Source organism: Acanthopagrus latus, chromosome 7 (genome assembly GCF_904848185.1).
Source record: "Acanthopagrus latus isolate v.2019 chromosome 7, fAcaLat1.1, whole genome shotgun sequence".
Taxonomy (NCBI): Eukaryota; Metazoa; Chordata; class Actinopteri; order Spariformes; family Sparidae; genus Acanthopagrus; species Acanthopagrus latus.
The window spans coordinates 28,899,924-28,923,917 of NC_051045.1; the positions used below are offsets into that span (position 1 = coordinate 28,899,924).

Consider the following 23,994-nt stretch of genomic DNA (forward strand, 5'->3'; position numbering starts at 1 on the left):
GCTGTGTACATTTTTTATCCTTAAAAAAAGTAGCTGAAATTGACCGCAAAATATAGGCTTTAAAAACGGGGAAAGGGAGAAGAGACTAGGAGAGAGTGATGTTGAGAACAGAGGGTGATTGAATCCAGCCACATGTGTGTGAGTCAGTGTGGGTGTGACTAAAGTGCTTGCTGCCATATGCACCACTATCTCCCCTCCACGTCCAGGTAGCTGGAGGTGGCAGCTCCTCCGCCCCCGGGCCCCAGTGCCGGCCGTCTGATCAGCTTCCAGACTCCCACTCACCCTGCAGGAGCGACAAGTCAGGCTCGCCACCAAGCCCGATTTAGCTGCAGCTAACATGGTGGGAGAGAGCTAAAGGTCCTCTATAACTTTCAAAGGCTCTTTCCACCAAAGGCTCGATGACAACATGAAAGCCACTGAGTGAAGGCAGTGAGAGCGAGCATGTGTAGTGGGAGATGAGTGATATTGATATGGGTGGTAGAGAGGGAGACGGACATGTGCAGGACAAGACACTGTGGAGAAAGTGGGGGAGAGTTCAGCTGGCACTAGATTATAAAAAGGCAGACAAGCAGGGGTGAAGATGTGAGCTAGGAAACAATTAACATTGTTAGAGGGATCTAGAGGGAAAGCTATACTAATGTACAGTTCACCCAAAAATATATCCAGTCATTTTCTACTCACCCCATGCAGATGAGAAGTTGGGCGAAGTTTGAAGATGGCACAGCAGTACAGTAGTAGTGGTCTCCTGAACAACTTAAGTGGCTGGCAACTTGTTTTAAAATGTTAAAAAACAACTGAAATAAAGTATGTAATGGCACCCTACATACTTTATTTCAGCTGTTTTTCAGTTGTCTGATGTAATCCAAGTGTCCTGAGTTCCCAGATTGATTTGAAAATAAATGGTATTTACATGCTTTGTTAAAGCTGAAATCTTCACTGTAGCTGCAAAGCTAAAGGTGTTAGTAAGAACCCTGTCTGGGGGTGTACAAGTGTACAAGTTTTTTTCTTCTTCTTCTTCTTTTTTTAAGTCATATCCACTTCAATTGGAGAATGCTGCAAAGTTGTTTTGCTGTGAAGCTCCAGAAATGTTATGTGGACTTCTCCTGACTTCCCACTGACATGGGGGTGAGTAGATAATTACTGAATTTTCATTTGGGAACCTGTTCTTTAGATTTTCTTTAGAGCACTTCTTGATGAGGACACCAACTGTTGTGCTGGTTCTCTGCATTCCAGCTTCCTTCTTGACTCAAAGTCAAAGAGCTGCAAACATCTGCTAACTGCCAGCTAACAGACAGAGTTTAATTTAGTGCAGTGAAAATGAAACTTTCTGTGGCCTTGGTTACAAGGAATTATTGTGTTTTATTATATTAACTGGGGGAAGTAATGAAATGTTTTGCATCACTGGCAGCTACAATAGAGTAGAGGTTATGCTGCCCCCTATAGTTTTGGCTCTAATTCGCATTATGGCCAATTCCATAACTCACACCCTGAAATAGCCTATGCAAAATGACCTTATAATTCTAAAATTGCATTTGTTTTTTAACCTACCATTCACCTTAATTTATCATTTATCCTCATAAACGGCTTATAATGTAGTTGACGTGTTTACTTGCTATTGGCAAAGCAATATATCCACCCAACCATATCTACATAAATTGTGCTTAACAGCCACATTTCTGTCTGGAAAGTGCCTAAATGCTTCTCTGGTTCTTGACAAGAGAGGCACAGACAATACCATTTTAGCCTGAGTACATCCTCCTCTGTGAGATATCTTCTGAACAAAATGGGGCCAAAAAAAGGATTAAAGTCAGGCAGCTATTCAGCAGCCATGTCTGATGAGCTAAAAGAAGATGGCATTACAAACATACTGGCATGAGTGGTGTTTCGTAAAATGGGATATTGTCACTGCCTTTTAGTGGCAAACAAACATGACTAGAGCGTAGGAACTCACAGGATAGCAGAGAGTCAAACCTGGGTCTATTCTCCTCTGACATGTACATTTGTTCACCACCTCTCATGGATTTAGAAGCATTGATTTAGAGTGTGGGCTAGGAGGGAAGCACCAAGCCGGAGATTTTTTAAATCCATAATGAACGCACTGAAGGGGTTTTGTCAGGTATGCAGTTCAGTTGGTTGTCATTTTGGCGTGTAAATCCAAAGCTGGCAGGGAATGGTATCACCTACAAAGACATCTGGCTTTCCGTTTCTTTGATGTTCTTGGCTATCTTGAGCAGGCTGGCAGACCATGTTGGAGAGAAATGAAGCGCGATGCCATCTGATATCTGCACAACCGTGCTGTTTTCACCATGAAAACACTCAAAACCAGTTTACTTAACAGTACAGTGTGCAGGATTTAGTGTCACCTATGTAGCGGTGAGATTGCAGGTTCCAACTAACTGAAACCATACCCTTAGGTGGCAGCTTAGAGAAGTAAGCTAAGGCCCTAAATAATGGTTTTTTGGACCTTCAAGTGAAACTCTCGCCAAAAAGCAACTGAGGCTTTATTTGTGATTGAATATGAGTCAAACCTTTGTGTAAAAGCATAATTATGATGAAAGAGGCACTTTTAAGGTTTACTGTAGTTTTGTTTTTGGGCAAGCTAATTTTCAATGGGGTGCAGGGGCACTGTAACGCTAGCATCAAAATCGCTATTTTTAAAACACTAAGAAGGCTCGACACAACATGAAACTAACAGACAGGAGAGTAATGCTGGACCGCTCCTCAAGCGTGCCTGTTAGGTTGCACTCGGGGATCGACACTTTTTGTCTGCCATGACAGGCGGCACACCCGAGGTGCTACTGCTAACATGAGTTATCCAAAAACCTTCTTTTTAGTAAACTCTGTGTACACAAACAATGTTCTCAGTGCTCGTGTTTATGTGTAGAGACCCTGGTGATACTACGAGCAAAGTCTCATGTTGTGCCGAGCCTTCTTTGTGTTTCAAAAATAGTGATTTTGATGCTAGCGTAAAAGTGCCCCTGCACCCCATTGAAAATGACACAAAGGTTTTGACTCATATTCAATCGCAAATAAAGCCTTAGTTGCTTTTTGGTGAGAGTTTCATTTTAATGGATCTTAAAAGTGGAAACAGACAACTACTCCAACCATTGTGTGTCAAACTGTTGTTATTTTGGGGGCAGCTGTCTAACAGTCAACTGGATCTTTTTCTGTTTCCTCAGAGTTGGACAGTTTTTGTGATCAAAAGCTTATCACAAGCAATAACTCCGTTTCCCTGGCAACACCTGGTTTGACTAAAATGACTTGAGTACTTTTGATGGTGTCAGTATATCAGAAGTTACAGTGATTGACACACTGCTGCCAATCAGAATGGTGTAATCAGCCAGACTATGGTATGATAATAAGGAATTCCAGTTTATTCAAAATAACGCAGCACTGAGGATTCTCTTAAAATACAAAACCTCAGTTATATTCAGAAATATTTGTTTCTGGTTTTCTCATTCCTGTTCATATGTTCATCTTAGTTAAAGAAGTCCTACTCTCGAAGGAGTTCTACAATGGCACAATTAATATTTTCCAAGACAAATTGTGGCAGCTATTGCAAACTATGCAGAAACTAACCAGAACTTTTCACAGAAACAAATAAATCCCTGCTTATCATGAGCAAAAGTTACCAGGTTGTCATGTGCCTTTTCATTTGTTTCCATTTTACTCTGCCAATGAACTTATCTTTTTTTCTGTCACCTGTTGTCTTCTCTTCCACTGTCTACAGTTGTGCTTGAGCACAAAATGAAGAATTTTAGACGACCTCCAAGATGTCACCTCCCTCCACCATTTTGTTGCACCACCTGTCATATACAAACAGATTTCAATGCCTAATCAAGACCATTCACTGTCTCCCCCATGCCTCATGCTGAAAACTACCATTTCAATACCCCATTTTCTATACCCACTGTGAATTTTCATAGAATTACACACACTCATTAACAGCCCTTGAGTGCAAGCTGGAAACTGAGCGGATCATGTCAAAGTGTTTTCGAGCAGACGAGACAGCTATTTCTTGCTCATGCTTGCTGATATTCAGTCTGGGTGCCCTCAAGGTTAGCAGATTAGCATACAACATCAGATGTGGGTATTCAGAGGCATCCAGGTGGCTGATCAGGTCTCAGCTCACGCATACACTGTACAAGTGCTATTAGCATGCATGCCAGTTACCTGTCTGACAAATAGGTCATATGTCATGTCATGTCATGTCTGCTGTATGAAGTTATTCCATGGTGATACATTGTGTAGCTGTCGCTTAGAATCACAGTCTCTGTAGTGTTACGCTTATCCTCAAGAACGTTTTTTTTTTTTTTTTAACTTTCCACAGCAGTTACGAACGCGATAAAGCCAAAAAGGAAATGTAATTTGGTTTTCCATCACACAGTCAACTTGTCAATCCTTCTTTGCACTTTAATGACGAATAGAGTATTTTCTTTTTAATTTTACTATACACATCCTCTGGTCTAGACTGCTTTGTGCCTAAACTCAGTATCATTGCGGGGGGGCAACTGCTCTCATCACAGGATTTGGTAACATTGTATTTGAAGGCAAACAGATCCTGAATTAAAATGTATGACTTTTATTTTATAGTCATTATATCATTTTCAGCATGAGTCAGCAACACATTACGGAGGTAGCACATGACAAAAAAACCTGAAAAAAATCAGATCAATTGTCACATGTCAAACCAGTCACTGGAATATATGGTGGTAGTGTACGCTGAAACTTAACATATTTCATCAGGTTTCATTTTTAACTTGAACAGTGCTGTGCTTATGGTGTGGTTAGGTTTAGGCACAAAAGTTCATATTCATATAGATCATAATAAATGTCATATGATATGTATTGTACAAATGCTAATATAGTATGTATGACATGTACCAAGGTGGATGAATCAGTGGATTGCAGAAACCTTCGTAACATTTGACTGTGGAGGCTCGGTTGTATGTGATGACATGTTTAGCCGCATGTCATCATTCAAATATTGGCTGTTTAAATGATGTCCAGCAAATGATGTGGGCTTCAGGCGTAGAAATCTGTGTACACACAAAATGGGAAACATCCCTACGCAGTCTTTTATTCAGATCTATAAAACCCCTACTTGAAAGATGCAAAAGCATTGTACCACGCTAACTGATTTTTTCATCTGACCAGCAGCACCGGAATAACTGTGGATTATTAGCGTACATATACAGAGAGAATCACTTCAGTAACCTCGGAATTAAATGCTGCACTCAGTGACACAAATTATTACATTGTCACTTCTATCAACTGGCAATGGGGGGCGCTGCAGAAGCAAACCAACCATGAACCCACCTTAAGGCAAGAACAAGAGAGAAAAACATTAACAGATCAATACCAGTGATTTCCAGATGGATAGAGACACCAGAGTATTTGTAAGTCATCCCTCCCAATCATAGACTGATAAACTATGAAAATCCAAATGAGTGTATGTTATAGGTAGCCTACCTACTGGCAGAGTGTACACTGGACTTTTGTGATGGTCTAAATGTCCATGAATACTCCAGAACCATGGCTGGTGTCACATTAGTTTCAAATAAAGTGTCATAAAATCAACTCACTGGGCCGAACGTGTTTTATATTTATGTATGATAAGAAATAAGTATTAAATCTAATCTGAATCAGTCAGTCCAGCTGACATCAGGTCACCCGGATTATCATGACAACTACCTACCAGGCAGATCCCACTTCACCACATCGATGGAGGAGAAAAATCGTGCAACCTTGGAGAAGGTCAGGCTCTCTTTCTCTCTCAATTTCAATTTGATTAATTGGCATGAATGTATTAAAACAATATTGCCAAAGCAACAGTAACACAGTAAAATAAATGAATGATTAAATGATTTAATAAACAAGCAACATTCAAAGACATAAGAATTAAAAGATCATAGATCTCTTACTCACTCACACACTAGCAATTAAGAATTTTACAAATTTCATGATGTAATAATATTAAGAGCTTGCTGACTGAGCAACCAATAAATTAATCTTGGTTAAGGCATGTAAAAAACCTTAAGTATTTATTTTTGTGTTGTTTAGGCCAGTGCCTTATCCTTATTTTACTCAGCTGTTTGCACGTGTACTATGCTACACAGTTGAAGAATTGTTTGTTGCTACAAGCTGCATATTTCATTAAAGGTTCAATGAACTATCATCTTAATTGTCTTTATTTTTAGTTAGCATATACCTTAAACACTTCAAGCTGAAAGCTAATGATGGTTATATAAGAGCAGCTGCATGCTGGTGCGATAAGCTGCATGTTTTACATTCAATTTACGTATGATCCGATTAGTCGACTAATCAAAAAAAAAAAAATTGGTGATTAGATGACTATCAAAATAATCATTTGTGGCAGCCCTAATGAAAAGTAATTTAGGCTACAATGCATGTGTCATGATTCCATCATGGCAGCCCGGCCCTCTTCCTTGTATATGTGTGTTTTCCCTGTCTGTTTTAGTGTTTGAGTTACAGCTCACTACGTATGGTTCCGATAGAGCTAAAATCGCATACGTGCTGGGGTTGCTCACGGGGAGGGCTAGAGCCTGGGGAATGGCTTTTTGGCACAATCCCCTTACTACTGACTCCACCTTTGAACCCACCGAAATGTTGTCAGTATTTGACCATCCCATTACCAGCCATGACGTTAGCAAACAACTGCTAAGTTTACGCCACGGCCAGTCCAGCGCAACCAATTACTCTGTCAAGTTCCGCACATTAGCAGTTGAACTGGAATGGGATGACGGGGCACTTCAGAGCATTTTTCTCAAAGGACTGAATAACACTGTAAGAGACTGTCTGATGGGCAGGGTGGGGATGGGGAGTTTACAGGAGCTAATCGCACTAGCCATTAAAATAGACAACAGGCTAAGGGAGCGTCGCAGAGAAAGAGTGCTGACCCCTGCGGCTTCTGGTTCTGCTGTTTCATCTGCTGCTGCAATCAACTCATTCCCGCAAGGTCTGTCTAAGGCAAAGACTGGTCACCTGACTCAACCCATTTCATCTACGGGACAAGAGGAACCAAAGAAGCTGGGATGCCAGCAGCTAACATGGGCGGAGCGCAGCCGGCATTTTAAGGAAGGGTTGTGCATATGCTGTGGTAAACCTGGACACCAACTCGCTAAGTGCACCCTCCTGTTAAACTCCACCACTCACCAGTTGCAGCCGGGGTTCTGGTGAGTAGTACGTTGGTTCCCATGTTACCCCGTAAACGCATAAACATACTTTCTAACATACTGCTAAAGGGTAATAGGCTCGAGGCCCTCATCGACTCCAGCTCTGACTCTAACCTGCTTGACTCTCAGTTTAGAGTTCCTTTAGTCATTCCACCTGTCTCAAATCAGCACTCCCTCCGTGTTCTAAGAGCCCTCGTGCTGTATCACCTGAACCCCCTGACTTATCATCTGTATCTCCTGTGTATCATGACCTAGCTGAGGTGTTCAGCAAGCAGAGGGCTCTTTCTCTGCCTCCTCATAGACCCTACGATTGTGCTATTGAACTCTTGCCAGGAGCCCCGCTGCCTACCAGTCGGCTTTACAACCGCTCAATGCCTGCACGAGTGAGCATGGAGACCTACATCACGGATTCCCTGAATTCAGGTATTATTCGGCCATCTTCTTCACATCTTCTTCACATCATCATGCGTATCAAAGAAGGAGACGAGTGGAAGACGGCATTCAACACACCTCTAGGCCATTTTGAATATTTAATGATGCCATTTGGACTCACTAATGCTCCGGTCATCTTCCAAGCTTTGGTGAATGATGTTTTGAGAGAGGGCTGCACAGTGGCTAGCACTGCTGCCTCACAGCTAGAAGATCCCCGGTTCGCGTCCCGGTTGGGACGCCTGGGATCTTTCTGTGTGGAGTTTGTATGTTCTCCCTGTGCAAGCGTGGGTTTTCACCGGGTACTCCGGCTTCCTCCCACAGTCCAAAAACATACTGAGGTTAATTGATTATTCTAAATTGTCCGTAGGTGTGAATGAGAGTGTGCCTGGTTGTTCGTCTCTATGTGTAGCCCTGCGATAGACTGGCGACCTGTCCAGGGTGTCCCCTGCCTTCGCCCTAAGTCAGCTGGGATAGGCTCCAGCCCCCCCGCGACCCTGCAGAGGATTAAGCGGCGTACATATAATGTGTACAGATGATGGATGGATGGATGGATGTTTTGAGAGACTTTCTGAGTCATTCTGTGTTTGTATACTTAGACGACATTTTGATTTTCTCCCACAGCCTCAAGGAGCACATCGTGCATGTGCGACAAGTACTTCAAAGGTTGTGGGAGAACAAAGGCGTTTCTGGAGCTCAAACGGCATTTCTCCTCGGCTCCCACCCTGGTCCAGCCTGATCCTGCCCATCAGTTTATGGCTGAGGTTGACGCATCAGATATCGGCGTCAGCGCAGTACTGCCTCAGAGAGCCACCAATGACAAGCTACATCCTTGTTCATCCTTTTCTAAGAAGCTGTCGCCTGCAGAGCACAACTACGACGTGGGTAATCGTGAACTACTGGCGGTGAACTTGGCGCTTGAGGAGTGGAGACACTGGACTGACCATAAGAACTTGGCTTACATTCAAGGTGCTAAACGTTTAAACTCTCGCCAGGCCCGATGGGCTTTTTTTCTTTGGCAGCTTCAACTTCAACCTCACGTATTGACCAGGGAGTAAGAATGTCAAGCCTAACACCTTATCCTAGCAGTTTCACAACAGTAGAGACAGCCTTCCCGTCCTAGACTCCATCCTCCCTGCTCCTTATCTGATCGGCTCCCTGACCTGGGATTAAGGCTCTGGTAAGGACAGCTCTTCAAACTGATCAAGATCCTGGTGGTGGCCCCAGGGGCCGTCTGTTTGTTCCTGCCTCAGTTCGCTCCCAGGTCCTCCAGTCGTGCTACACGTCCCAGTTCGCTTGTCATCCAGGCTCTTTCCAAACTCTCACCCTGCTCCAATGCCACTTTTGGTGGCCAACTATGGCTGCTGACACCTGGGATGTCTATGACCTGGGGAAGAAGACATTCAAGTGTCATGAAAAGGGGGAGAAGAATGTGTCTTATAGAAGGGGAAAGGTGACAAATGGCTTTCACCCGCCATAGAGAACGAGGATGTCCTTATTGTAGAGTGTCATCTCCTTGCTGGGGCAAAAGTTAAAGAAAGGGGGGGTCAGTTGTGGTCAGAAGAAAGCAAAAAAAGGTGAGCTCAAGACAATACAATGAAAGCTATCTTTCCTTTGGATTTACTTTTACCGGGGAACCAACCGAGCTAACTCCTCTATGCCTGGTGTGCGGGGAGAAGTTATCCAACAGTGCCATAGTTCCAAATAAAATTAAATGCTATCTCCAGACAAAACACCCACTGCTTCAAACCAAGAACACGAACAATTTTGTTAAACTGCCTGAACAGACTGAGAAACAGGCAGCGTTATTGAGGAAAACCACCAAGATGAGTGAGAAAGCTCTCAAAGCTAGCTACCAAGTTGCTGAACTTATCGCTCAAAACACTGTGGAAGCCCAAGTCCCTCTCTAAAAAAATACAATTAGCAGACGTATTGAAGACATATCTGCCAACATTGAGAAGATTCTGGAAAAGTTGCGCATCAGTGGGAAATCTGCATTTCAACTCGAACCTACGGATATCAGTGGACATGCACAACTTATGGCAAATGTGCACTTTGTAGACGGAGACACCATCAGAGAAGGATTTGTAAACAGAGTGAAAGAGCAACATCCAGGTGTTACTGAGATGCATTGTCTTCTGCACGGGGAAGCGCTCATTGCCAGACTTAGCTCCTGTACTGGAAGATGTTGTGTGCATGATAAACTCTGTGAAGATGAGACCTGTAAAAAGCCACATGCTTGCATCACTGTGTGAGGAAATGGGAGCAGAGCATCAAGTGTTATTGCTCCACATGGTGGTTCAGTGGCTGTCCCGTGGCAACATTTTATTGTGTGTATGAGCTTTGTATGTATGTGTGTATGAGCTGCAGGAGGAACTAAACGTGTTTTTGACAAATGAGGGGTATGATGGTGCTAAGTTGCTCTCAAGTGATGAGTGGTGTGCAAGACCGGCAAATCTGGCAGATATATATTTTAACATCTGAATGACCTGAACATATGAATGCAAGGCCAAAATGAAAACCTGCTCACAAGTACAGATAAAATGAAGGGATTTCATTCAAAGGTGCAGCTCTGGAAACAACATGTGGAATGTGCCAACCTTGACATGTTCCCACACACCCAGAAATGGCAGGGTGTCAACAGTGCTGCACTGTGTGAGACAATGACGCTGGTGGATGCTGCAGTTGAAGAGGACCAGGAACTGCCGAAAGGGGTGAGTGAATTCACCAACAGACCTGATCTGTCTGAACAGCAACAGGAGGAGCTATGCATCCTGCTGCTGAAATAGAAGGTATTTTGCATCAGACAATGAGGACTTTGGACGTACAGACCTGGTACAACATTGCATCCACACTAGCAACTCCCCACCTGTCCAAGAATGGCTTCGACCTCTTCCCCTACCAGCCACTGAGCCAGTTGTCCAGACGTAGGGACCAACTCAGCCCCTGATCTCTGGGTTCCTTCAAGCACTGGTAGCTATACCCCCTGTAAATGTGGAACCTGAGGGTTCCCCACAACGCTCCACAAGGGTAAACTTTGGATAGATTCCACTTCGTTATAGACCCATAACATGTTGCAGGGACTGCTAACCTTAAAGTGTGGGGAAATGTCACGAGGCGGAATGTGATTTTGATTTTATTATCAAGCATGCTTTTACTTTGAATTGGTGTTTTTAGTGTTTTGCTGTGTTAACTTTATTTTATTGCATGCTTTTATTTTGAAATGTGTATGTGTTCTGAAATGTTGGTTTTACTTCCGCCTCGTGATTAAGATTAAGGACTTACACCTGGAGCCCCCCAAAAAAGTTTGGACTAGGTAAGATAAAAAGGGGCAGAAGAGAGGCAGAGGATGGATAGTCGAGGCCGAGCGAGACCATGGGGGAACAGAGAGAGTGCCCACGGACTGAGGAACGAGAAACGGAGCACAACGGCACATCATGGAGGGAGAAGGATGGCATCAGCATTGGCCTGGAGGAAATCGAGGACCAGACACAGAGGGAAATGAACACTGGTCGCTAGCAGCTACAAAGTGGGAGAAGCTGACACTTCTCCCTTCCACGTTAGTCTCTCAACAGACTGGTGTGTGGTTGTGGTGAATAGTGGACAGAACTGTGGTGGTATTAAAAAAAAACAAAAAAAAAAAAGACATTTGACTGGCTCCGAGTTTTCTTCTCTACAGGCTCTGCCCAGAGAAGGAGCCATGATAAATGAGAGTGGATGCCAGCAGTGCATGAACTCTTAACTTCCTGACCCTGTGTTGCAGCATTATTTTATGCATTTTATTGTTTTATCTGTTTTAGCTGTTTGTGCTTTTTTAGTTCTTTAGGGAGGAACTTTCAGTTTTGACTGCTTTTAAAATAAATATTATTTCTCCTCTATTTTGATTGTGTTCACTGTTTTAAAGCACCACTGATAAAAAGTACCTTTTTAACATTTTTATCCAAATTTTAATCTTGATTATTTTAAGAGGTCCTAGGCCTCAAACCAAAAACCTAGGTGGCATTGTTGGCCCTATTTTATTTATTTTTTTAATATTAACCTTTCTGCCCGGCTCACATAAAAATCAGCAAATTATTGAGCAGAAGTTGTCATGTTTATTTCCCTTCACTTTCCACTGATTGCCTTGACTGAACCCATATAGCTCAACTGCAGTTGGAAAGGACATGACTTTGCAGGAGCAGGAAGAAATAACTGAACTGAGACAAAATTGTGGTCTGAAGCTGAGCTTTGCTGATCTACCTTAGGACAGTTTTTGGCTGACTGCTGTCAAGGAGTCCCCCATTCTGGCAAACAAAGCAATTTCAGCTCTGCTCCCTTTCTCCACAACCTATCTATGCGAGCTAGGCCTTTCAAGCATGACTGCTATAAAGAAGAAAAAAGAGAGAGACTCAGAGCTGTTGAGGAAGATCTTTGTGTGTCTTTCTTCAATTCCTGCAAGAATATCAGCTTTGTGTTCAACTAAACAGATTTTCATTATACTTCATTACATATACTTTTTGTGACATTTATGTTTGGTGGTATGCCGTGTGATTTTTCTAAAGTAAAATATGTGCCATGGCTCAAAAAAGGTTGGTAAACACTAAGGAATTATATTCTCAAGGTCATGAGATGTTGGCAGCTACAATGCAGCTACAGATATGAAAAAGGATAAGTCATGCAGCAGGGTCAGTATCTCAGTTTGGCACATGTTAATGCCTCACTGCTTTGGAATGAAAACTGTCATTAATCACAACTTGGGCAAATATCCAGAATATAATGAAAGGTCAGTGGCAATTGGCAAAGAGATCAGTCTAACCCTACAGCAGGGGTGTCCAAACTTTTTGCAAAGAGGGCCAGATTTGGTAAGGTGAAAATGTGTGGGGGCCAAACACTCCGCCTAACATTCTTTTAACCAATAACATTAAATACAAATGAACTATTTTATGAAATTTTATTGCAAATGGCATACTTTGTGGCACATTTCTTTTTCATTTTCAAGTTTTTACCAAAATTAGGCTACTCTGCGTTTCATATATTGAAGACCACATGCAGAAAAAGTCTGGAAAAAACACTTTTGAGAAGACTGAACATATCTAATTTCATGAGAAACATTACATATTATTCAGAATTAAATGCTCACTGCAAACTTCTCAATTCAAAACAGTGGTCAGTGCATATTCAAGACTGTGGTTCACCTCAGAGGACTGAAAAGAATATCTTGCTTGCACTAATGGGAAGGGTGATACTGAGATCTTGACTGCAGCATATAGTCCAGCTCTGGCTCAAAAACAGTGGTTTTGATGCGCAAGACGTCCCACAGGTGAGAGTCGCTTAGTCTCGTCCTCACGCGGCTCTTGGTAATGTTCATAACAGAGAATGTCTTCTCACACATGTCGATCCAAACAAGCTCAGCATTTTCTTAGCAAATGTCCGAATCTCTTGGAACCTGCCTTCATCCAGCTGGCGGTAGAAGTTGACCAGAGGGAGCTGTTGGTGCTGACTGCAACACTCGGCGTCACACTGCAGCTCAATGAGCTCCAGCTGCAGGTGGTCTGGAGCGTCATCAGGGTCCATGGAGAAAGGAGAGGAAAAAAGCGCAATGTCCTTTTCAATAGCTGCAAAATCCTGAAAGCGCTGTTGAAACTCCTCAACAAGATATGAGATGTCTGTTGCATACTTTCTCATTTGTGCTCTGGTGTTGTTCTGTGGGAAACTGGTCATAATTTCCTGCAGCGATGGGAAATGTGTGGTATTGGGCTGCGCTTGTGACAGGTGCCTTTGGAAAAATAGCAGCTTGGTCCAAAAGGCTTTGATGTGTGAATACAGCTGGCTTACCATTGCATTTTGCCCCTGAAGGCTGGTGTTCAGTGCATTCAGATGCCGTGTTATGTCAACTAAAAATCCGAAATCAGCCAGCCAAACAGGATCAGATAGTTCTGGTATCGGTTGTCCCTTTTTTGCCAAGAATTGGCCAATTTCGTCCCTAAGAGAGTAGAAGCGCTGTAGTGCAGACCCCCGACTGAGCCATCTGACGTCGTTGTGATAAACAACATCTCCGTATTCTGCCTGGATGTCGTGCAGAAACTGTTGAAACTGGCGGTGGCACAGGGCTTTGGAGCAGATATAATTGATAGCCTTTATCACCAGTTTCATAACATGATCATATTTCACATGTTTGGCACAGAGAACTTCTTGATGAATAATACAGTGGAGTTTGATAGCTTTGCCTCCTTCTTTGCTGACTTTGTTACAGACAAGGGTTGATAATCCACTTCGCTCACCAGTCATGGCAGGTGCGCCATCCGTAATAATCCCAGTGACTTTATTCCACTGTAGCTTCATTTCATCTACTGCGGAACAAACAGAAACAAATAAATCTGTTCCTCTTGTTTGGTCCTTCAGGCTCTGGAGGTCGAGAAGCTCTTCACTCACGTTCATGTCATTGTCCACTCCTCTCAAAAAAAACAGTAACTGAGCGGTGTCAGATGCATCAATGCTTTCATTGCAGGCTAACGAAAAAAAGTCAAATTCCGCTCCTTTTGCTTCTAACTGTCTCTTAATATCTGATGAAACTTCTTCAATTCTCCGTACCACAGTGTTACGAGCCAGGCAAACATTGGCAAACTCTTGCTTCTTCTCTGGACAAATTTTCTCAACCATTTTCATTACACATTCTTTAATAAATTCACCCTCAGTGAAAGGTTTGCAGTGCTTGGCAATCAGCGTTGCCACCTCGTAGCTCGCCTTTGTGGCATTTTCATTTGACTCACGGGCTCTTGTGAAAAAGCGCTGCTGCGCCGTTAAAACAGCTTCCAGTTGCTTCAATTTTTCACGGCGTTCCTCCCCAGTTAGCTTGTCGTAGTTAGCATGTTTCGTCTGGTAGTGCCTCTTGATATTAAATTCCTTGAAAACAGCCACAGTCTCTTTGCAAATTAGGCGGACACAGTTGTTTCGTATTTCAGTGAAAAAATACTCCAATTTCCACTGGAAACGTCGGCCCTCTTTGTCAACTTTCCCTTTTTTAGCTGCAGTCGCCATGTCAGAAATGGGCTGGCCTGAAATGATCTCACAAGGCCAGGGGTCACGGCGGACCTATGCGGCGGCCATCTTCTGGTGAAATGTAGAATAGCTTTTTTGTACACATGTATTTCATTCTGTGGTCAGCAGTGCTGGTGGGCCGCATATTATTGATTTGATAACAGAAAACAGAAAATTTAAACACGGGCTGCATTTGGCCCCCCGGGCCTGACTTTGGACATGACTGTCCTACAGCCTACACATCCTTGATAACAGTACATCCATTTTGTGAGTTAGAAGCTTGAGAGCAGCATAACAAGGAGCAGCAAACATTAGGACTCATAATAAGTAATGATTATTAGCCCAGAGGAGGGGGGAGGAGACTGTAAAACAATGAGAAATAAGATCAATAACCATGGTAGGGGAGAGGATGGGAGGAGGGGAGGGGGCTCCTCGCTGACACCAGTCATTACCAACAGAAGCTATGGCTGCCAGAAGCCTAATCTGGGCAATTTACACCCCTGTCAGGTCTTTGCAGGTTCCAACAAATGAGGAAGACCAGAACCACCCACTTGACACCATCTCTGGGCACATGTGGCCAAATCAGCACAGGGTTGTGCATGTACATCTGTGCACTCAGGAGATGTACATGGCATTAACATTCCACTGGCAAGCACACACTCAGTCATCCAAAGTCCGTGAAACTGCATTACACATATGGGCGTACAGGTAATATATACGCAAATACTCATACTCATGCATACTCATGATAGTACATTTCCTCAGCATGGAATAAAGACCACTTTTAATTGATTAACTCATCCATGTGTGGATGGGACCCATACGTGCATTTGGCACACGTTAGATAGTTTGCTATCTATTGCTGAACCAAAGTACTTTTCAGCAAAACACTGAGATGTTGAAACATTATTTTTATTTTATTTTGGTTCTTGGTTCTTTCAAGGTTTAATTTGAACTTTTATGTTGTGACAACGCTTATGGTCTGGTGGTCTAGCCCAGGGGTCAGCAACTTTTACTATCAAAAGAGGCAACACTGCCCCCATCCTTCGCCCAAAAAATCTGTCGTGAGACTCATAACACGTTAGTGTCTTATAAAGAAGGTAACACAGCCGGGAAATTCTAAATCAACCTGTCAAGATTATTGATGGGCCTAAATGAGCATTCATTTAAACTTTCACATGATGTGGCAACTCTGCAGTTAGCTACTGACACTTATAGTGTAAAGTATTTGAACTTTGCATTTCCATTTCAATGATGCCATGTTGTGGTGCATTTATGAAACAATAGAACTAGCCTACAATTAATAGAAATAGGGTAGCAATACAGAACTATACAGATATACCCGTGTTCTGTCAGAGAATGTAAGAAGCACTGTAGGCCTAAAACAGTGATGAAGAATAAGAATTTCCATGTAAAATATCAAAGCCACAGAGAGTAACTGCAGAGGGGCAAAAGAGCCGCACGTGGCTCCAGAGTCGCAGGGTGCAGAGCCCCAGTCTAGTCACAAAAAACACTAGGTTGGGATTAGGCAAAGCTCATGTCTCTGCCTGATATACTGTACGTGTTATGGTTGCCATGAACACAGCAAGAGATGACCTGTTTTTTTTGCATTACAAACACGTCTAGAAATTGTCCTGAGGTTCCCATTAGAATATCCAGCGGTTTCGCACTGCGGTCACTGACTTGGTAGTCGTCTCGTTTTACTTCATTACCATCCCTTCAACTGTCAATGTGAAAGTCAGGTCGTAATGTGCTGTGAACTTGATATGACACATGTTGAGACATGTCACTATAGGAAGAAGTTTATGACATGTACAAATGTGAATGGATCAGCTGTTTGCAGAAACATTAACTACCCACATTCTACTGTGGCAACTGGGCTGATACTGCAGGGAAATCAATATCAGACACATCCATTATCTTTGAAGACAGGCATTAATAGTTTGACTTAAAAGTCACTATTATCTTATCACGTTTTGAAACCAGACAAGATTCCAGACAGAAGTAATTACTTACCGAAAAGGAAAAATAGGAATGTCTTTGATAGAAGTATGCCAATTAAACTAAAATGAATGTTAATACATTATTAATTTGTTCTTCCTGTAATTTTTACTTTTTTGCACCTTTAGCTTACTAGTTGTGCCCTGACTAAACTGTTCTCTGTGTTACTCTTAACAGTCATTTGGAATTAATCAATTTAACACTTTGATGCAAAAGTTATTCAAATAGTCTAACACATGTAGTGCCCTCTAGAAGTCTGATCTATCTTAATGAGGTGCGCTCCCCAAGGTCGTTATGTTTTTCTTACAACCTCTTTATTAGTTAGCTGATTAATGCGATAAGGTAAGTACACTGTAACACACTGTTTATTATCCACTGGTATTTATAATGGTCTAAATGATTAAAATACTTTTTCAACACTTAGTAGAGCTGCAGTCTAAACTGAAGAAGCTTGAAACTCAACATTCGATCCACAGAGACCCACAAACATGGGCCCAACTCAAGTATATTAAACAAGAAATAAATCAGATTTATGATGAAGAAAATGAGAAGAAAATGAGGTTTACTAAACAAAAATATTATGAAACCAGCCCAAAGGCTATGAAGCTTCTGTCTTGGAGATTACGTAAACAACAAGCAGAAAGAACAGTTTACAAAATAAGAAACCCAAAAAACAACAAAGTCTGCCATAAGCTAGAGGAAATTCAACAAGCCTTTGAAGCTTATTATAAAGACTTATATACTCAACCTGATAGAGCTGATGACTCTGTAACTGATGGATTCCTGAAATCTCTGGATCTCCCCTCAATAGGAGAACATCAAAATAATGCACTGATAGCCGAGATAACAACGGCTGAACTGGGTGGCGCTATTTCTCGACTAAAGGCCAACAAAACACCAGGTTCAGATGGATTTGTTAGTGAATGGTACAAAACATTCAAATTTGAGATGATGCCCATTCTTCTTAGATGTTTTAATCACACCCTTGAGGAAGGCCAGATGCCCAAATCTTGGAGCGAGGCAGTAATATCAATAATTCCTAAGGAAGGAAAAGACAAGGGAGAATGTAGTTCATATAGGCCGATATCCATTTTGAACACAGACTATAAACTATTTGCCTCAATTATGGCCAAAAGGATGGAACATATTGTTTCAGAAATGATAGACCCTGATCAAACAGGATTTGTCCGAGAAAGACAGACCCAGGACAATATTAGACGAACGCTCCATGTGATAGACTATGTGATTAAGGGAAATGTTAGTGCAACACTCATTAGTCTAGATGCAGAGAAAGCGTTCGACTCGGTTGGATGGGGCTTTCTCTACCAAACATTACATCGTTTTGGCTTTAATGAAAAATCTGTACAGTGTATTAGATCACTTTATTCAAACCCCACCGCCAGAATAAGAATCAATGGTCACCTATCCTAATCCATTAAGTTAGAGAGAGGTTGTCGCCAAGGGTGCCCACTAAGCCCCTCCCTCTTTGCACTCTTCATAGAGCCCTTGGCTCAGGCAATAAGGGAGGATCCGGAGATTAAAGGTATTTCAATTGGTGATGGTGAATATAAGATAAGTCTGTTCGCAGATGACATATTGCTCACTTTAACTGACTCACAGAGAAGTATACCTAAGCTGATGTCTCTTTTGAGACTGTTTGGTTCGTATTCTGGATATAAATTGAACACACACAAGACCCAGACACTTACATATAATTTCACACCGAATACTGATTTGAAAGGCAGATTTGATTTTAAATGGGATGCCCCTGCCATTAAATATTTAGGAGTTTGGATCCCAAAAGACATTACCAAAATATATAAGACAAATTATGATCCAGTAATCAAGACCATTAGAGCAGATCTAGACAGATGGACTGTACTACCCCTAGACATGTCTAACAGAATTGAAACGATAAAAATGAATGTCCTTCCCCGGCTGCTATATTTATTCCAGTCACTTCCTATAGAGATCCCCCCTAAAGATTTTAGGGAATGGAATAGAATGATATCCAGATTTGTCTGGAACAGCAAGAGGCCCCGAATCAAATATAAGACCCTGCAGTTACCTAAGGATGAGGGGGGGCTCTCTCTACCATGTGTGGAGGACTATTATATTGCTGCCCAGCTAAGACCACTAGTTTGCTGGTGTAATCCTAACTACTCAGCTATATGGAAAGACTTGGAGTTAAAGCAATCTGAAACACCAACACAGGCATTATTAGGTAATAGCCAACACCATGACCCCCACCTGGATAAACTAAATTGCTGGACCAGAGCTGCTCTTAAGGTGTGGTTTAACACCTGTAAAAAACTCCAACTTGAGAAGCATGCAAAAATATTGAAATGGGTGTCATATGACTCAGAATTTATACCATCACTTCTAGATCACCAATTCAGGCAGTGGACACATAATGGTATTACCGCACTATAACTGATAAGGATGGCCTATATTCTTTCGCCCACATCTGTAAATCATGTAGACTGGGAAGAGAGGATATGTTCAGATATTTCCAGATCAGAGACTACTTCAATAAGGAAATTAAATTAACAGATAATGAGGATACCAATCTGATCAATATATTTATTGATGCGTATAATGCTAAAGACAGTAAACATTTAATCTCACAAATTTACAAAAAATTACAAAACTCCAACAACCATTCTACAAATCGGGTTAAGCAAAAATGGGAGGCGGAGTCCGGCCTGGAGATATCTGAGGACGTTTGGAAATCTGTTTGGGCAAGTCAAGCTAAAACCACCAACTCCAGAGCATGGCGAGAGTTCTGCTGGAAGAACATCATAAAATTTTTTGTCACACCTAAATTGAAATTTAAACAGCAGGGTCTCCTGGGACAGGATAAATGCTGGAGACAATGTGGCCAGACAATGGCCGCTCACTTTCATATATTCTGGGCTTGCCCACTTATCCAACCATATTGGCGAGAGCTTGTTGAAGAAATTCAGTCAATCTTTGGTTTAAAAGCTGATCTTTCTTTCATCACGTTCTACCTGGGTAAATTCCCAGATGGACTTATGGCTCAGGACAACTATCTTTACAAAGTACTTTTGGCTGCAAGCAAAAAGGCCATTACACAGAAGTGGCTGCAGACAAATGTGCCATCAAGGAATGACTGGATTACCACTGTCAACGAAATACAGTGCATGGAAAAGCTGACCTTTGTTCTAAGATTGCAGGTTGATCAGTTTACCAAGTACTGGGAAAAGTGGACTTTATATTCTCTAACGTGTAACTCACTGTCTGTGTGAATGACAACCCCATTTGCTCTAATGTATGCTCTATGTAAACCTTGTCAACCTGTCTGTTCCATATGATTTTGTTTTTTTTTTGTTTTGTTTTGTTTTTGTTTTTTTCTCTGTTTTATGCTTCATTGTTTGTTGTTTACTGTGGAAAAAAGAATTGAAAACTTAATAAAGAGAACGTTTCAAAAAACAAAAAATAAATAAATAAATAAAATAAAATAAAATAAAATAAAATAAAATAAAATACTTTTTTCCCACTAGTTGTGTTTCATTTTAATAAATGTGTTTTAATCACTACAGTACATAAATGACATTTAACAAGTTAATTTTCTTGATTTTAAAATCAACACTTAACACTTGATTTTAAAATCAACACTTTACAGAGTTGCTCCCAGAATTCCAACGTATCTGTGACGTGTTTGCTTAAAGAGCATGGGGCCAATCCAGCAGGGACAGCTGATAGCTACTTTCTTTTCACTTCATTCCACTCAACAGAGTATCTTTGTTTAAGTAAATGAAATGCAGCATGTCTATTTAATAATACTTTCCATGCAGTAGTATATAATATATGTCGATAAGTCTCACAGAGTCCTATCTGCATCGTGACCATAGACTGTGATTGTGTTGTGTTGTGTTGTCCCATGTTAAGGTTAGCTGTATGCTATGTTTTGATGGGTGCATTAATGTTCCTTTTGCACAAGAGTGTTGATGAATATACATAATTTGCTTAACATAAGTATACACGTTTGGATAACACGGTATATAAGTACAACTGTACATTTTTTGTGAGGGGTCAAAGCTAGCTAAAGTGATGTAGCACGTGCGCAAGGCGTTACATATTGCATAAATGCAAGTGAGTTTTTGTAATTTTAAAGTTACACGGTGCGTGTGTATCTATCTATGCCCATAAACAACAATGTCGCTGTCATGTTTATGCCTTCAGGTGACGTCATTTTTGCCAAACAGAGATGACTTGATCATGTATCGCTGTGTTTACGGATAAGTGTCGGTTTTGTTAGCAGGAGAACTAGTTAGCTGTCGTGATAGTGTAGTGAACCTCAGTGAGGTGTTTTGAATGCAACCCTAGTAGTCAGCAAAACTCCTACTTTAGCTCCTCCCCCTGCCCAGGTGCTGTATAAAAGACCTTAGCTGGCTCAGTTCAGCCTCTTGCTGATCCCTGGTGATGGTTACTTGCTGAAGGTGGTGAGTAAGGCCTCCATGTTTGTTTTCCTGTTGGTTTAAAGATATCCCCCCCACTAACCGTGTGTCTTTGTGTTCTAGGTCATGTGCTGCTGTTCTGCTTTGTTCTGTTTGTGCTTTGTTTTTGTTTTTGTTGTTTGCCTTTTCTTATCCCTAATTTCCTTTTGGGCCAGCTTTTTTTTCCATCTGTTTTGGTCTTATCTGCTTATTTTGCTCATTTTGTATGGTTTTGACTAGTTCTCTGGGTCCAGAGTTATTAAATTTGCTTAATTTGAATAGTTTTGTTATCTTTGTGTGTGTTGTCATTGTTTATCAATTGGGTTGTTGTGGTTTTTTTTTTTTGTTAACTTTTGTTTTCTTTGTTTTAGAAAGTGCCCCTTTTTGTTTGATTTTCAGTGTGGCCTGGGCGTCCTCAGATGGGAGGCTAGGCACCATACTGGAACCCCACCCCTGTTGCATGCAAGTAGTAACTTGGGCTCTTTTCTGCACTTGACAGATGATTCAGGGACAGAAGTCGATGCAGATGTGTTTGAGGAGCTTTTGCAAGCAGGGAACCTTACTGTTAGGGTGACAACTGAGAAGTCAACAGGTAAGACTCAGCCTTTTTAAGGAAGGAGTGGATCGTCAGTAATGAGTATTGTGGAGAACTAATTATTTTTTCACTTTGTGTATACATTTTTAAAACTGTTTACAGTTGCGCTTCAACATGATCTATCATTTGCTTTGTTGGAGTCACCCATGTCAGACAACTCATCTGAGTCAGTGTCAGAAGACTCCTTGCTAGTATCCTCTGATTCATCAGATGCAACAGTGATTGTTCAGACAAACGGAGGGAAGAGAAGCCATGCTGAACGGCAGTCGGCAAAAGAGGTGTGCAGCTTTTGTAACAAATGAAATGATGATGATGATGGATATAATTGCTAACTTTCTGATTTTTTTTTTTTTCACTTTAATTTTTATTGATTTTTCAAATTTTGCACACACATAGGTACCTCTCATCCCACAAAACAGAGAACAGACAAAGCCACACTAAAAAGCAAAAGAAAGCAAATGCACAAGACAGTCCCGTAAGGAGTTGCATTTCTTCCTGTTCATTCAATGGTTTTCTCAATTTCGTCCTCTGTAGCTAATGTTCGTTCAATAGTCTTTGTCGCTGATCCTGGTCCTGAAAAATGTCCATTTCAGCCATTTGTCCTCCAGTTGTGTTTCTTGTAATCTTAGGCGATGTGTTAATTTTTCCATCACATAGATTTCTTCTATTATCTCCATCCAGTTTTCCTGGGTTGGAAGGTCCACTCTACCCCATTTTCTTGTGATAGCTTTTTTTTTTACCAGCTATTAACAGTATTTTTACCAGATATCTATCCCCTGCATGGACATTTTCTTCGGTGAAATTATACAGATAGAGTACCTCACAACACAAAGGAATCTTATATCTCAACACCTCTTGCAAGATTTTATGAACCATCTTCCAAAACAGTTGTACCTTATCACAATTCCAAAATACATGTGAATGGTCTGAACTTAATGCTCCATATTCTCTCCAGCATGGTAGATTCACACTCAAATAATTACTCTTGACCTTGGGCGTGATGAAGAATCTGACCAAATTTTTCCAAGAGAACTCCCTCCACGTCCGCGAATTGGTGGTTGTTTGATGCATTTTCCACATATTTAACAAATCTTTGTCCGAAATTTCTATATTTAACTCTGACTCCCACTTTTCTTTTATATAGTTAGTTGTATTCTTGTTTAATGTCAATTTTTGGTACAGTGCTGATATCATTTTAATTTTGGTGTCCTTATAAATGCTAATTATTGTTTGTATCACACCATTCACTTCCGTGGAGGGGTCCATCCTGATTTCTTTCCTGTAGTAATCTCTTAGTTGTATGTACCTAAAGAATTCATGCTTACTCAGATCATATTTGACTCTAATGTTCTGAAAACTCTCCAGCCCCCCATCTTTCTCTAATGTGCACCAAGCTGTAATTCCCTTAATTTCCCATTGTTTGAATCCCTTGTCGTATCTGGCAGGCTTGAAGTTGCTGTCAGATGAAACCCACTTTAATAAATGTATGTCCCTATTCATCCCATATGTTTTAATAATTTTATACCATAATTCCAGAGTGAACAATGTAATTGAATCAATTTTATTTTTAATTGTATTGTATGCTTCTTTATCTCCAATCAAACTCTGGATTGGGTATCCTCCAAACTCTTTCTCAATTTCTTTCCACTTTGCAGTGTAGCCTGGTTTACACCAACAGAGTAGATATCTCAGCTGGGCTGCAAAGTAGTATTCTTTCAGACTTGGTAGACCCATTCCCCCCCTATCTTTTGGCAACTGGAGAGTTTCGAATCTAATTCTAGGTTTTTTACCTGCCCAGATAAACCGTGATATCACTCTGTTCCAGGTCACAAACTGGGTTTGAGGGACCTCCACTGGTAAAGAGTGAAATAAATAGAGGAGTCTCGGTAGCAAATTCATTTTGATTGTTTCAATTCTCGAGTTAAAACTTTCTGATTCTTTATCTTTTAGATGGTGAGAGATGCTCTCCAGGCTAAACAAGGTTGGACAGATTATTTTGGATGAATATGATAAAATGACAATATTGATGGATGGAACAAGGAGACAGTTGGTAAACATTCATGTGGCTGACATGGTTGAAATTCATGGGTAAGACTTCACTGAAGGAACTGTAGTAGTAATGTCATGTTTATCTTTCAGGAGGAGCCAACCTGTTTCTGTGCAAACTAAATATGCTTTGGGCATCATCTCTCAGACAATGGATATTGATGTTTGTAAATGAAAAGCTTGTATGTCAATTTATAGAGTAGTAATATATTTTAAACTTACTCTACAATTTATTTTTTATTTATTTTTA

At 41.2% G+C, this 23,994-nt stretch overlaps 1 long non-coding RNA gene across 1 annotated transcript; it reads left to right on the top strand.

Annotated features, from left to right (window-relative positions):
• The first annotated feature begins 21,034 nt into the window (after positions 1-21,034).
• LOC119023472 lies at positions 21,035-23,748 on the top strand. Its single transcript, XR_005076270.1, has 4 exons — positions 21,035-21,109; positions 21,603-21,695; positions 21,801-21,976; positions 23,649-23,748. It is a non-coding gene; the product is annotated as an uncharacterized LOC119023472 (long non-coding RNA).
• The last annotated feature ends 246 nt before the right edge of the window (positions 23,749-23,994 follow it).